Raw genomic sequence first — 12,769 nt, 5'->3', positions numbered from 1 at the left:
CTGAGAAGCCTCAGGTTTGCAGCATTACGGTTTGTTCAACCATCTGGTTTAACGAGCTAATGAAGATGCTCTATAGCAGTTCTTAAATTCTCACGATGAGACTTTAGCAAATGAGGACCTCAAAGAGCTGTCCCCAAAAAGCATGAGTCAACTGAGCATCTCTGCCAAAAAGACTCCCCCAGACTCACTTAAATGCAAAGTGCTCTCCTGTCTACACAGCACTTGAAAAGAAGCCCCAGCCTGCCGGCAGTGGTCAAAGGACAAAGCCAATGCAGAAAGGCATTTATACATCACTGGGAAAGGTGTTTGGAGGTGAGGGGGAGTAGATACTGAAATCATCTTTTTCTGAAGTAATTACCTATTTGTTCCAGAAGAGGTTAAAATGAGTCATCTCTCTCCCTGTGTCTCCTCCACCCACCTCCTCGGCAGCTCTTATGATTCCAGAGCAGAAACAATAGCCCATGATCACTGCAGTCACAAGTAATTGATGGTCACAAATACATGACCATGAACATAAAATCATTTATATTTTAAAATATGAATTACCAAAATGAGTAAAATATGCATACACATAGTTAACGGAGGTTACCAAAGAGACAATCAGCCATATTGTTCCAGGTTTTATTGTTTATCATTGCTTGGGAACGCATCCACCATAATTACATTCTTCCTAGAATACTAACACACACACACACACACACACACACACACACACACACGGGCTAAACACAGTCAAGCAACACATTCCTACAAAATTTAGGATATGCTGTTATTTCATTTGTGCTCTTGGAACCATGGAAACTCAGAGCAGCAAGAGCTGTGCTCAGAGCATCATCCAACACACTACGTGTGCAGATGTAGAAAATGAGGTCAAAGCTCAAGATGGGAGTTAGCAGCAGGCTTCTGACTAGCCCCCGAGTGCGTTCCTTCTCCCTAGAGTAAGATGGCATGGAAGAGCCCCCTGGAAAGTGCTAATTTCAGATGAAGGAGGCACCCTTCAACATCCTTTGGGAGAATGATGTCTATCATACATAAAGCACTATTTTGAGGACATTACCGACCTCTGGAGTGTGAATTATTCCTTTATCTCAAATTTTATCATCTAATAATGCTTTAAAAGTGCAAACATCATTTTTTTTTTTTGGTGAGGAAGATCGGCCCTGAAAGATCCATTGCCAATCTTCCTCTTTTTGCTGAGGAAGATTAGCCCTGAGCTAAGATCTGTGCCCATCTTCCTCTATTTTGTATATGGGACGCGACCACAGCATGGCTTGATGAGTGGTGCGTAGGTCCGTGCCCGGGATCTGAACCTGTGAACCCTGGGCCACCAAAGCAGAGTGCACAAACTTAACCACTATGCCACTGGGCTGGCCCCCAAACATCACTTTTTGATGCTGTACTTTCACTGAAATTCATAAGTGACTGCTGCAGTTTTAAAATTGTACCTCCAAAGTAGACACATAACTCCTGATTTCTTGGGAATACTATCACATAGGGGCTGGCTCATAAAATTCCAACTTAAAAAACAAAACAGGTTTTCCACAAATTCTACTTTAGGAGACTGTTAGAGGAAAAGTGGGGGAGGGGATAAGGAGGGGTGTGAGAAGGATACCATGGGAAAAATAAGAAACAGCCCAGCATTCCAACAAGAAATTCAAAGATGTCTATTCTTCCTTCCAAAAGATCTTGGTATGTGAGGTGATAGGTGTTAACTGAACTTCCTGTGGTGATCATTTTGCAATATATATATATATATATATATATATATATATATATATATATATATATATAATCATCGTGTTGTACACCTAAAACTCATACAATGTTGTATGTCAATTATATCTCAATAAAACTGGAAAAAAATAAATACAATTAAACAAACAAAATAAAATAAAGGTCTCAGGAGAACACACACTAGCTATGGGTTCAGTACTCACTTTCCCTGCATGCTCAGACCTCTTTGCTAAGAGATTTAGGGCTTCAGATGTAGTCAATGACAAGTAACACATGCACTTGATACATTTCCTTGTCATCTATTATTTCAGTAAACCCAGTAAAAGGGGCCTACTTGATGTGTCTAACTCTGTGGAGTGGGTCCCTGGCCTATCTCCAACAAAATAATTTCTGAAAGGATGTAAGCTTTGGGCTATGATTATTATAAACTCTTTTCATTCTCCAAAAACACAAAATACTCTTTTTTCATTTGTTTTCTTGTAAATAAAATTACTTCACCTGAACACAACAGCACAATCGGTGGTTTCCGGTATTTCTGTGTCCTGTAAAGATGGAGAAGCAGCCCTGTGCTGTTCCATTATGGGAGTCCTTAGAACATGCCAAAGATGGGGGTGGAGGCACGGGTGAATTACACTGTAGCAGTCAAAGCAGGTCATGTTCAGTCTCTGCTTAGGCAACAAAATAACCACCTCCTCTTTTTTGATTCTGGGTTAAAACAAAGAGCTACCACAAACAGCTGAAATTTGGGGAAGAAAATTCCTAGAGAAAGCCAGCTTTGTTAAACAGTTTACTTTCAAATCTCATGCCAGAACCACTAAGAAAGTAGCAATCCTGATGAACCTGAGACACCCTTCCCTTGCCCATCCTATGATGGAGAGCCCTTCACAAACAAGGATGGCAGTACCCCACCATGGTGGGGGGTGGGGGGGGAGGGCAAAGAGGGAAAGCTAAGGAATGAGATGATCTAAAATAATGAACTGATCTGTAAAGAGTTGGCCCTACCAACATGGCTCACTCCTTCAAATTATAGGAATACATCTCTTTTTTTTAAAGCTTACACATGATCAAATTCATTAGGAGGACTGAAAAGTACTTTTTCTTTAAACAAATAAAATTGCTTTTTGGCACATTTTGGAGGGAATAGAGTTGGAGAAGGAGCGGGACTTTGGAGAGAAGAGCCGGCTAAAAGATATCACTTATTTGCTACATGACCTTGGGCAAGGGCAAACTGCCTAACCTCCTCAGCAGCAGCTCCAGCCTCTGCAACCTGGTAACGGTAGCACCACATTCCAGTGTCATCACAGAGGGCAAATGAAAATCTATCTGGACGCTTTTTGTAATTTCTGAACTCCCATATATATTATTGCTTTTATGACATTAGAGCAGTACACAGTTTTTAATAATTATTAAAGTATTTTTGTTCCCACGATATATTTGAAAGAGATTTTATTTGAAAACACATACTTTACCTTCACTGAAACTCATAGCCCATATATCACAAAAAGAAAGGGTCAGCTGAAAGCTGGAGACAGGGACAGGAGCTTGGGAAGAGGCAGTTGTGTTATCAAATGGACACAAAATCTGCTGCTTTCAGCAAAGTCTCCTTTTGGAAAGAGGAAAGGTCCTCTCCACCCCTGCCCCATTTCCAACTGGGCACAGGAAAGCCTATTGACTGAGGGAAGGAGAGAGAGAGAAGCCCCTCAGCGAGTGTAACTGTGGGAGCAAGCCAAAACCAAGATTTTGTTAGGTTCTAGAATGGAAAGAAACAATATTCTAGAGCTTACGGCAGGGATATGGCAATAGGGAAAAAAAAAAGAGCCAGCCCTGATGGCCTAGTGGTTCAAGTTCGGCACTCTCACCGCTTCGGTGGCCCGGGTTCATTTCCTGATCGTGGAACCACACCACCCGTTTGTTAGTAGCCATGCTGTGGCAACAGCTCACATAGAAGAACTAGAAGGACTTACAACTAGAATATACAGCCACGCACTGGGGCTTTGGGGAGGAAAACGAAGAAGATTGGCAACAGATGTCAGCTCATGGTGAACCTTTCCCTGCAAAAAAAAAAAAAAAAAAAATCTGGTTTCAGATATTGTTAATTCTTAACAATACCAAAAGCTATATTCACAATTAAGTTTTCTTCTATAGTGTTTTTGCATATAGTTTTTACCATTTTATAGAGTAGCTAACACAGGCAGTGACCAGCTCAAAGGGGTGGCTGGCAAATGCAAATGGACCGTGACCAGCCATGCATTGCATTCTACAGAAAATGTAACTGAAGATCCAGAAACAGTGAGGGTTACCTGCCATTTCTGTAAACTTGTCCATGTGTTATTCATTTTTCATACTTTCCTGTTCCCCCTTCTCTTTGCTTTCTTCTGCCTTCCATATTTCTTTTTAACTTCCAGATTGCTCTCCCTCCTATCTCCTTACTACACTGAAAGAATGTACAATTTTTTAAAGGTACAATAAGTTTTTAAAATATATAGATACCCATGTTTACATTCATTTTTGTCCAGTTGTTAAGGAAACTTTTTTCAAGATGCGGGCTATGATGGCACCCAAAACTATAAGACATCAGGGCCGGCCCCGTGGCTTAGTGGTTAAGTGCGTGCGCTCCGCTGCTGGCGGCCCAGGTTCGGATCCCGGGATCGCACCGACGCACCGCTTCTCCGGCCATGCTGAGGCTGCATCCCACATACAGCAACTGGAAGGATGTGCAGCTGTGACAGACAACTATCTACTGGGGCTTTGGGGGAAAAATAAATAAATAAAATCTTTAAAGAAAAAAAAAACTATAAGACATCAGTCTTAGCAGTATCTTTTTGAATATGTCTCCTCAGGCAAGGGAACAAAAGAAAAAATAAACAAATGGGACTACATCAAACTAAAAAGCTTCTGCACAGCAAAGGAAACCCTTAACAAAACGAAAAGATAACCTACCAATTGGGAGAAGATATTTGCAAATCACACATCCGACGAGGGGTTAATATCCAAAATATATAAAGAACTCATACAACTTAACAACAAAAAAACAAACAACCCAATTAAAAAATTGGCAGAGGATCTGAACAGACATTTCTCCAAAGAAGATATACAGATGACCAACAGGCATATGAAAAGATGTTCAACATCACTAATTATTAGGGAAATGCAAATCAAAACCACAATGAGATATCATCTCACACCCATTAGAATGGCTGTATTTATTAAGACAAGAAATAAGTGTTGCAGAGGATGTGGAGAAAAGGGAACCCTTGTACTCTGCTGGTAGGAATGTAAACTGGTGCAGTCACTATGGAACACAGTATGGAATTCCTTGAAAAATTAAAAATAGAAATACCTTATGATCCAGTTATTCCACTTCTGGGTATTTATCCAAAGAACATGAAAACACTAACTCGAAAAGATATATGCACCCCTATGTTCATTGCAGCATTATTCACAATAACCAAGAATTGGAAGCAACCCAAGTGCCCATCAATGGATGAATGAATAAAGAAGATGTGGTATATATATACAATGCAATACTACTCAGCCATAAAAAAGATGAAATCTTGCCATTTGCGACAATATGGATGGACCTAGAGGGTATTATGCTAAGTGAAATAAGTCAGATGGAGAAAGAAAAACACCTTACGATTTCACTCATATGTGGAAGATAAAAACAACAACAAACAAACACATAGACACAGAGAATAGATTGGTGGTTACCAGAGGGGAAGGGGGGTGGGGAGAGGGTGAAAGGGGTAAAAGGGCGCTTGTGTACAGTGATGAATGGAAACCAGACTTTGGGTGGTGAACATGACATAGTCCACACAGAAATCAGAATATAATGATGTACACCTGAAATTTATATAATGCTATAAACCAATGTTACCTCAATAAAAAACATTAAAAAAACTGAAAGCATTTCACAAATGTATTACTTTTTTTATTTAAAGAATTTAAAGAATCCAATAGTGTTAAAAGTAATAAATCTTTGTACATGGGGTTTTTACAATCCATATTTCTGTCTTTTAGTATCTAAGATTACAAACACATCAAGGCAAAAAGTTGGAATAATTAATGAGCTAAGCCTCCAACTCAAGAAGGGAGAAAAAAACCAGCTAAGTGAATTTTACAAAGTTGAGGGAAAGCACTTCTGCTTCCAGCCAAGATGGAGCAACAGAGACAAGACTTACCTTCCTGTTTGAGACAACAATAGAACCAGACAAAATACATGAAACAATCGTTTTCAAAATAATGGACATCAGGAAATGAAGGACAGTGATCCCTGAGAGGCAGGAAACAGATGAGGTGAGCCCTACGGATTCCCAGCTTACTGCCTGGAGAGATTTTCCAGGCCACAGCTCAGGGAGGGGAACCCAGGCAGAGCCTGGAAGAGCCCTCAACTTGAGGAGAAAGCTGGGAGTCCATGGAGACCAGGATGGCTTGAGTCCAGAGGACAGAGTACCAGAGAGGAGAGAGCTGCCGAGAGGACTCTAGAGATCTGCAGAGGGTCCTCCTTGAGCTGTCAGCGGAGTATCAATCAGTGCACGCTTGTGAAGAAACTGCCCAAGGCTAGGGAAAGAGTCACCCAAAAGAATTATAGAGAGTAATGCCTGGCATTCACACAGGGTGGGGAACGGTGGCTGAGCCGACCAGCAAGACTGGAAACACTCATAATTCACAGGTCATTGGGTAGAGAACTCAGGAAGGTCTTGCCTCAGTAGTGGGGAATAATTAACCCTAGAATAAACACTTCTTTGGAACAGCTCAACAAACCAGAAAAGCAAAACCTGAAAGGATCAAACTGTTTCTAAGAAAATTAGATGCATCCCAGAACAAAGCTCCAGGAGATTTACAAGAATACAAAAATATCCAACAACCAGCAAAGTAAAATTCACAATGTCTAGGATCCAACCAAAGATTACCAGAAATACCTTTGCAGGGAAACACGACCCATAATAAGGAGAATAATCAATCAATCAAAACCAATTAGAACTGACACTGGTGTTAGAATTAGCAGAGAAGGACATTAACACAGTTATTAGTATGATTGTATGCCACATGTTCAAAAAGTTAAGTAGAGAGATTGAAGATATAAAAAAGACCCAAATTGAACAGCTGCAATGTTCTGCTTGAAAAATACACTAGATGGGATTAACAGCACATTAGACATTGCAGAAAAAAATATTAGTCGACTTGAAGGCACAGCAACAGAAACTATTGAAAATGAAACATAGAAAAAAGAATCCAAAAAAATGAAAAGAGCATCAGAGAGCTGTGGGACAACTTCAAGTAGCCTAATATATGAGTAATTGGAGTCCACGAAGGACAAAAGAGAGGGGAGCTTCAGAAAAAATTTGAAGAAATACCGGCCAAAATTTTTCCAAATTTGATTAACACTAGAAACCCACAATCCAAGAAGCTCAAAGAAGTCCAAGCACAAGAAACATGACGCAAACTACACCAAGGCATATCATAATCAAATTGCTCAAAACCAGTGCTAAAGAGAAAATCTTCAAAGCAGCCAGAGGGGAAAAAGGACACATTGCGTACATGGGCACAAAGATAGGATGATGGCAGATTTCTCACTGGAAACGACACAAGCAAGAAGACAGTGAAGTAACATCTTTAAAGTATTAAAAGAAATAGAAACTGTCAACGTACAATTCTCTGACCATGAAAATATCTTTCAAAAAATAAGGTGACATAAAGACTTTTTCAGACATACAAAAACTGAGAGAATTCCTCACCACCAGACCTGTACCACAAGGAATGTTAAAGGAAGTCCTTCAGGCAGAAGGCAAATGATACCAGATGGAAATCAGGACTTACACAAGGGAATGAAGAGTACTGGAAGTGGTAACTACATGGGTAAACATATACGATTCCTTTTCTCATTATTTAAATCTCTTTAAAGTAATTGACTGTTCAAAGAAAAATAACGTATTTGGGGTTATAACATATGTAAAAGTAAAATGCACAATAACAACAGCATAAAGGCTGAGCAGGGAGAAATGGAAGCACACTACTGTAAAGTTCTTATACTATATGTTAAGTGGTATATATCGCTTGGAGGTAGACTTTGATAAATTAACGACGTGTATTATAAACCCTAAAGCAATCAGTAAATAAAACCAAGAGTTATAGCTAATAAGCCAACAAAAGAGATAAAGCGGAATCATAAAAAAATAGTTAATCCAGGGGCCGGCTTGGTGGCACAGTGGTTACGTTCGAGCGCTCCACTTCGGCAGCCCGGGGTTCGCAGTTTCAGATCCTGGGCACAGAACTACGCACCACTTATCAAGCCATGCTGTGGCAGCGTCCCATATAAAGTAGAGGAAGATGGGCACAGATGTTAGCCCAGGGCCAGTCTTCCTCAGCAAAAAGAGGAGGATTGGTAACGGATGTTAGCTCAGGGCTAATCTTCCTCAAAAAATAAATAAATAAAAGAAAAAAAAAAGTTAATCCAAAATAAAGCAGAAAAAGAATGAAAAGGGTGCATAGGACAAATAGCAAACAAATAGCTAGATGAAAGACTCAAACTTAAATATATCAATAATCACATTCACTAAATGATCTAAGCACCCCAATTAAAACAGATATCATCAGATTTGATTATATAAAAAGATGCAACTACATGCTACCTAAGTGTGTTAAGAAATACACTTAAAACATAATGCGCAAGGCCGGTGACATCAATAAAATGGCAGACTAGGAAGCTCCAAGCTCTTGTTCCCCAACAGAAACATCAAAAAAACAAGCAGACTTGTCAGAACCAACTGTGTCAGAGCTCTGGAAAACAGTCAGAGGTTTATAGCAATGGAGCAAGCGTCCAATTAAAAAAAAAGCCATCTTTCAGAAGATGAGAGAGTGGAGAATCCCCACTTCTCAAAATCCTTGGCCTGAAAGTGAACACTTGTGCACTGTTGGTAAGAATGTAAATTCGCGCAGCCACTGTGGAAAACAGTATGGAGGTTCCTCAAAAAGTTAAAACTAGAACTACCACATGATTCAGCAATCCTTCTTCTGGGTATATACCCAAAGGAAATAAAATCACTCCACTGCAGAGATACCTGCACTCCCATGATCATTGCAGCATTATTCACAACAGCCAAGACATGGAAACCAAGTGTCTGACAGTGGATGAATGGATAAAGAAGATGTAGTATATATACACAAAGGAATATTATTCGGCCATGAAAAATATGAAATCCTGCCATTTGCAACAACAGGCATGGACCTTGAGGGCATTATGCTAAGTGAAATAAGTCAGACAGACAAAGACAAATATTGTGTGATCTCACTTATATGTGGAATCTAAAAAAGCCAAACTCAGAAAAACAGAGTAGAATGGTGGTTACCAAGGGCTGGGGGGTGGGGGAAATGGGGAGAGCTTGGTAAAAGGGTACAAACTTCCAGTTAGAAGATGAATAAGGTCTGAGGATCTAACGTGTAACATGGTGACTATGGTTAATGATACTGTATTGTATACTTAAAATTTGCTAAGAGTAAATCATAATTGTTCTCACCACACACACACAAAAAAAAAAACACAGGGGCTGGCCCTGTGGTGTAGTGGTTAAGTTCACTGCCCTCTGCTTCGGCAGCCCCAGGTTCTCGGGTTAGGTTCCCGGGTGCAGACCTACACAACTCATCAGCCATGCTGTGGTGGCAACCCGCATACAAAATAGAGGAAGACTGGCAACAGATGTTAGCTCAGAGCAAATCTTCCTCAGCAAAAATTAAAACAAAAAAAATTAACTATGTGAAATGATGGATGTGTTAATTAAGCTGATTGTGGTAATAATTCCACAATGTATACATATATCAAAACACCATGTTCTAGGGCCGGTCCTGTGGCTTGGCGGTTAAGTGCGCGCGCTCTGCTGCTGGCGGCCCAGGTTCGGATCCCGGGCGCGCACCGACGCGCTGCTTCTCCGGCCATGTTGGGGCCGCGTCCCACATACAGCAAATGGAAGGATGTGCAGCTATGACATACAACTATCTACTGGGGCTTTGGGGGAAAAATAAATAAATAAAATTATTAAAAAAAAAAAAAACACCATGTTCCACACTATAAATATATTACAATTTTATTTGTCTATTATTCCTCAATAAAGCAGAGAAAAATTATTTTTAAATAAAGCTTTGGCCCCGGGGGGGGGAGGGGGAGAAAAAGCCATCTTCAAGTTGTAGGAAAGTTTTGTGGTATTCTTACTCATCCTTGCCCCACCCTCTCCCTGGCACAATGGCAGTCGTGGTCTCAAAGCAGTAGCCCAGTTTCCAGTTCTCTCCCTTGAACTGAGGAGTCAGAGCAGACATTATTTGCAAATGATTGTGTATGTGCTCTCTATCCATCCACTCTGTCCTATGCTCCTTTCTTCTTGCCTTCTGGATTGATTATTCATTATTCTATTTCCCTCCCTCTAGTTGTTTGAAATTTATACTTTTCCAATTCTTTAGTTTGATACCCTTAATTTATCAAAATATAATATTAGTCTAACTTGAAATCTTCCAGAAGATGCATTCTTTAGTACACTTTAACTCACATCCAATTCACAAATTCCATCCTCAGCTATGTCTAATGTGTTGTTAAACTCATTCATTGACTTCTTAAATTTTGTTATCTATTTCAGGTCTATCACTTCTAATTGGCTCTTTTTCAAGTCATTTTTTTTTAAATTTTTTAAATTTTTTTGTGTGTGTGAGAGGAAGATCAGCCCTGTGCTAACACCTGCCAATCCTCTTTTTTTGCTGAGGAAGACTGGCCCTGGGCTAACATCCGTGCCCATCTTCCTCCACTTTATACGGGACGCCGCCACAGCATGGCTTGCCAAGCAGCGCGTTGGTGTGCTCCCAGGATCCGAACCAGCGAACCCCAGGCCGCTGCAGCGGAGTGTGCACACTTAACTGCTTGCGCCACTGGGCCGGCCCCTCAACTCATTTTCATTTTTAAAAGTTTTAAATTTCTTGTTCACTTGTAATCATTTTTATTTCCATGACCAGTGTAAGCATAACTGTTTTATATTGATGTCTGAGAATTCTAGTATGAGGAGTCTCTGTTTAACTGTGTCTGTTGTCTCTTATTTCTCCTGATTCTTATGTATGTTGTCAAGATGTCTTTGGTTAAATCAGGGAACTTACTTTATTTTGGGGGGAAAGTTACTTGCAAAGGATTCCTGGACCCAATTCCAACATGTGTGCGTGGACGCTTCTCCACACCAACAAGCAGTTCTCAGACCCCAGCAGGGTGCCTGAGAGTTCAGCTCAATTCTGACACTATCTACCCAGAGATAGAATCAGATTCCACAAGGAAAGGGCTCAGTCCTACAAGATCACCCTCCACTTCAGGCACCAGTCTCAAGTCCAGGTTGTTACCTATGCTTCTGACGGACCAGCTACAAACTGGAGGTTCCAATGACCGGCCCCCCAACTCAGGATGCCAATTGCAAGTCCAGGTTGTTATCTGTACTTCTGACAGACTGGCCCTAAATCAGAGGTTCCCCTGACCCGCTCCTCGGATTCAATTAATTTGCTAGAACCCAAGAAAATCCATTTACTCACTAGACTACTGATGTATTACAAAGGATATGAATCAACAGCCGGATGAAGAGATAACATAGTGTGAGGTCCCAAGAAAAGGAGCTTCTGTCCTCGTGGAGCTTGTGGCACGTGGAAGCTTTCTGCAAAGGGCGAGGAGCTGTCCTTTTGGGGTTGTATGGAGGCTTCATTAAGTAGTCATAAGTGACTAAGTCCTTGGCCCTTTGGCAACTGATTCAACCCCAAGCCCCCCTTCCCTCCCCAGAAATCAGGGGGTGGCTGAAAGTTCCAATCCTCTGATCACATGGCTGGTTGCCCTGGCAACCAGCCCCCACCCTTGGGTGGGGTCTAAATGGCCCTGAAACGTTTTTTAGGAACAAAGGAACAGGAGACCAAATATTACCACAGAAGATGCTCCCACTGCTCTTATCGCTCAGGAAATTCCCAGAGTTGGGGGAGATGTGAGCCAGGAACTACGGATGAAGATCACATATATATGAGAAATACATTTTGGTCATCTTAATGACCAAATACATATTTCTTACAAATCACAATACCGCAGTACTTTACAGGGATTCACTTTAGGAGGCTTCGTCCAGGACGGGTCACCCATAGGTAATGAGATCTTCCTGTACTTAAAGCCTATTCTGAACCAGCTCTTTCTGCCTGCTGCCTCATCTGCAAAATGGGGTAACAGTGCTTAAAGCATATGGTCTTCATGAGGATTAAATAACAGCTTTTGAGTTCCTGGTTCAGTCATAACTGAAACTAGTATTTGTTATTTTTGCTTAAGTCAGTTTGAGCTGGGTTCCCGACACCAACTACCTCAATTCTTGCCCGTGTCAATGGCGCAACTGGGAGGTTTGTGGGTGGTAACGCTGGGCCTGAGTGGCCCTCAGAGGGGGTCTCACGAGGTCCACTGCTACGGCAGCAGGCTAGAGGGACTGTTGAAGCCCTTACTGTGGGAATGGTCCCTCAACCGTCACTGATCAGGGTTCCCTTCCTCAGTGTGAAAGGTTGGAGAGCTTGTTTATGCCCAGAAGCCACACATTTGTCCAGTCCACTCCACCCCACAGCTGCTCCCCCAGGAGCCCTCTTTCTCAAAGGTAATAGTTGGCGCCCATGGAAGGGGTCAGGTGGGAGATGTTCAGTGCTTAAAAGGCATCTTATTCTCAGATACACTCTGCTGTAGCCATTTTGTGGTAGGTGCTCCATCTTGCTCTTCTCTGGGATGAGGCTGGAGGGACCCTGCCTGGTGGGGGAGTGGGGGTCATGGTGGGATGGGGGAGGGGGAGGCTAAGTAGAGGGGCAACACAGACACAGTACATTTGTGCTCTCAGGTTGGCTGGTTTGGGCCAAGTGTACCACCTCTGCGGGAGCTCTCCTCAGAGGGCACTACGGGGAGCCTGTGAAGTGGTCTGGTCAGTATCTAGTCCAGAAACCACACATTTGCCCATATGGATGTCTATTTGTTCCAGAGGCACCTTTTCCACATCAGCTGTAGTGC

The sequence above is a fragment of the Diceros bicornis genome, chromosome X (assembly GCF_020826845.1).
Source record: "Diceros bicornis minor isolate mBicDic1 chromosome X, mDicBic1.mat.cur, whole genome shotgun sequence".
In the NCBI taxonomy this organism is placed as follows: domain Eukaryota; kingdom Metazoa; phylum Chordata; class Mammalia; order Perissodactyla; family Rhinocerotidae; genus Diceros; species Diceros bicornis.
Note: the sequence above shows the minus strand (reverse complement) of the source record.